At 58.9% G+C, this 3,199-nt stretch overlaps 3 non-coding genes and 1 pseudogene across 3 annotated transcripts; all 4 read right to left on the bottom strand.

Annotated features, from left to right (window-relative positions):
* On the bottom strand, positions 1-110 carry LOC144677310 (5S ribosomal RNA; annotated as a pseudogene; the record flags this gene model as incomplete).
* An 860-nt stretch (positions 111-970) lies between these two features.
* Positions 971-1,089, bottom strand: LOC144677298 (5S ribosomal RNA). Its single transcript, XR_013575627.1, has one exon. It is a non-coding gene; the product is annotated as a 5S ribosomal RNA (ribosomal RNA).
* Positions 1,090-1,941: 852 nt separating this feature from the next.
* On the bottom strand, positions 1,942-2,060 carry LOC144677297 (5S ribosomal RNA). Its single transcript, XR_013575626.1, has one exon. It is a non-coding gene; the product is annotated as a 5S ribosomal RNA (ribosomal RNA).
* An 852-nt stretch (positions 2,061-2,912) lies between these two features.
* On the bottom strand, positions 2,913-3,031 carry LOC144677296 (5S ribosomal RNA). The gene has a single exon (XR_013575625.1). It is a non-coding gene; the product is annotated as a 5S ribosomal RNA (ribosomal RNA).
* Between the last annotated feature and the right edge of the window lie 168 nt (positions 3,032-3,199).

Raw genomic sequence — 3,199 nt, 5'->3', positions numbered from 1 at the left:
CACCTGGTATTCCCAGGCGGTCTCCCATCCAAGTACTAACCAGGCCTGAGTCTGCTTAGCTTCCGAGATCAGACGAGATCGGGCGTTTTCAGACTAGTATGGCCGTAGGCACTTGCCGCCTGCCTTTCTGGCTAATTCAAGCCTCTCAGTCCAGCCCCTTCTTCTTTACCGCGGGTTTTCTTTTCTCTCTCTCTCTCTCTCTCTCTCTCTCTTCTTCTTTCCCTCCTACTCCCTTTCATCCCTCCCCCACCTGGCTCCCTTCCTTCTCAGCCTCCCCCCACAGGCAAACTGCAAGCCCTACTTACGCCTCACCAGCCTCCAGCCTGCACCCTTGCTCCCGTTCAACATTCGTCCTCTCCGCACTGGGGGAAGCGTCAGGCACGCGCTACCATCCGCCTCTTGTGCCTTTGTCCCCGTACCCCTGCACCTTCTTTCTATCCAAATAATCATCCGACGCCCTCTCGAATGCCTCGATTCTACCTGCCTCCGCCACGCTTGCAGGCAGTCACGGCCTTCCGCACCTCAACCGCCCGTTGCGTCCACAAGCTTTTTCTCACCTCGCATTTGCTTCTTTGGCAACTCACTTTCAATCTGTGGGGCCCTCTCGCTCTTGATCCTTTTACCAGCGGGCACAGAGCTTCTTCCCTCTCTACTCTGCCCTGCCTTCAACTTAGGGAAAGCTCGCCCCGAGGCACAAGGGCGGCCCGACGTGCATGCGTCCGCGCCGATCACAGGCCGCCGAGCCCAGCTTCCCGAGCAGGCTCCACTCGAATGGCCCAGCAACGCCGGGGTAGCTGAATGTGCTGGCCGACCGGCCTGGCTACCTTCTCCCTGCCCGCAAACGAGCCGGGGCACGCGGACCACGCGGACAGCAGCAGCAGCAGCAGCAGCAGCAAAAAGATTGCGCCTCCGTTGTGTGGCAGAGTGAATGTGGAGAGTGGTGACGTGAGCAGCCTCTGCTGGCAGCAAAAGCCTACTGCACCTGGTATTCCCAGGCGGTCTCCCATCCAAGTACTAACCAGGCCTGAGTCTGCTTAGCTTCCGAGATCAGACGAGATCGGGCGTTTTCAGACTAGTATGGCCGTAGGCACTTGCCGCCTGCCTTTCTGGCTAATTCAAGCCTCTCAGTCCAGCCCCTTCTTCTTTACCGCGGGTTTTCTTTTTTTTTCTCTCTCTCTCTCTCTCTTCTTCTTTCCCTCCTACTCCCTTTCATCCCTCCCCCACCTGGCTCCCTTCCTTCTCAGCCTCCCCCCACAGGCAAACTGCAAGCCCTACTTACGCCTCACCAGCCTCCAGCCTGCACCCTTGCTCCCGTTCAACATTCGTCCTCTCCGCACTGGGGGAAGCGTCAGGCACGCGCTACCATCCGCCTCTTGTGCCTTTGTCCCCGTACCCCTGCACCTTCTTTCTATCCAAATAATCATCCGACGCCCTCTCGAATGCCTCGATTCTACCTGCCTCCGCCACGCTTGCAGGCAGTCACGGCCTTCCGCACCTCAACCGCCCGTTGCGTCCACAAGCTTTTTCTCACCTCGCATTTGCTTCTTTGGCAACTCACTTTCAATCTGTGGGGCCCTCTCGCTCTTGATCCTTTTACCAGCGGGCACAGAGCTTCTTCCCTCTCTACTCTGCCCTGCCTTCAACTTAGGGAAAGCTCGCCCCGAGGCACAAGGGCGGCCCGACGTGCATGCGTCCGCGCCGATCACAGGCCGCCGAGCCCAGCTTCCCGAGCAGGCTCCACTCGAATGGCCCAGCAACGCCGGGGTAGCTGAATGTGCTGGCCGACCGGCCTGGCTACCTTCTCCCTGCCCGCAAACGAGCCGGGGCACGCGGACCACGCGGACAGCAGCAGCAGCAGCAGCAGCAAAAAGATTGCGCCTCCGTTGTGTGGCAGAGTGAATGTGGAGAGTGGTGACGTGAGCAGCCTCTGCTGGCAGCAAAAGCCTACTGCACCTGGTATTCCCAGGCGGTCTCCCATCCAAGTACTAACCAGGCCTGAGTCTGCTTAGCTTCCGAGATCAGACGAGATCGGGCGTTTTCAGACTAGTATGGCCGTAGGCACTTGCCGCCTGCCTTTCTGGCTAATTCAAGCCTCTCAGTCCAGCCCCTTCTTCTTTACCGCGGGTTTTCTTTTTTTTTCTCTCTCTCTCTCTCTCTTCTTCTTTCCCTCCTACTCCCTTTCATCCCTCCCCCACCTGGCTCCCTTCCTTCTCAGCCTCCCCCCACAGGCAAACTGCAAGCCCTACTTACGCCTCACCAGCCTCCAGCCTGCACCCTTGCTCCCGTTCAACATTCGTCCTCTCCGCACTGGGGGAAGCGTCAGGCACGCGCTACCATCCGCCTCTTGTGCCTTTGTCCCCGTACCCCTGCACCTTCTTTCTATCCAAATAATCATCCGACGCCCTCTCGAATGCCTCGATTCTACCTGCCTCCGCCACGCTTGCAGGCAGTCACGGCCTTCCGCACCTCAACCGCCCGTTGCGTCCACAAGCTTTTTCTCACCTCGCATTTGCTTCTTTGGCAACTCACTTTCAATCTGTGGGGCCCTCTCGCTCTTGATCCTTTTACCAGCGGGCACAGAGCTTCTTCCCTCTCTACTCTGCCCTGCCTTCAACTTAGGGAAAGCTCGCCCCGAGGCACAAGGGCGGCCCGACGTGCATGCGTCCGCGCCGATCACAGGCCGCCGAGCCCAGCTTCCCGAGCAGGCTCCACTCGAATGGCCCAGCAACGCCGGGGTAGCTGAATGTGCTGGCCGACCGGCCTGGCTACCTTCTCCCTGCCCGCAAACGAGCCGGGGCACGCGGACCACGCGGACAGCAGCAGCAGCAGCAGCAGCAAAAAGATTGCGCCTCCGTTGTGTGGCAGAGTGAATGTGGAGAGTGGTGACGTGAGCAGCCTCTGCTGGCAGCAAAAGCCTACTGCACCTGGTATTCCCAGGCGGTCTCCCATCCAAGTACTAACCAGGCCTGAGTCTGCTTAGCTTCCGAGATCAGACGAGATCGGGCGTTTTCAGACTAGTATGGCCGTAGGCACTTGCCGCCTGCCTTTCTGGCTAATTCAAGCCTCTCAGTCCAGCCCCTTCTTCTTTACCGCGGGTTTTCTTTTTTTTTCTCTCTCTCTCTCTCTCTTCTTCTTTCCCTCCTACTCCCTTTCATCCCTCCCCCACCTGGCTCCCTTCCTTCTCAGCCTCCCCCCACAG

This window comes from Cetorhinus maximus, unplaced genomic scaffold (assembly GCF_964194155.1).
Source record: "Cetorhinus maximus unplaced genomic scaffold, sCetMax3.hap1.1 HAP1_SCAFFOLD_2378, whole genome shotgun sequence".
Lineage (NCBI taxonomy): Eukaryota > Metazoa > Chordata > Chondrichthyes > Lamniformes > Cetorhinidae > Cetorhinus > Cetorhinus maximus.
The sequence above is the reverse complement of the archived record's forward strand: the minus strand, read 5'-3'. Positions and strand labels throughout refer to the sequence as shown.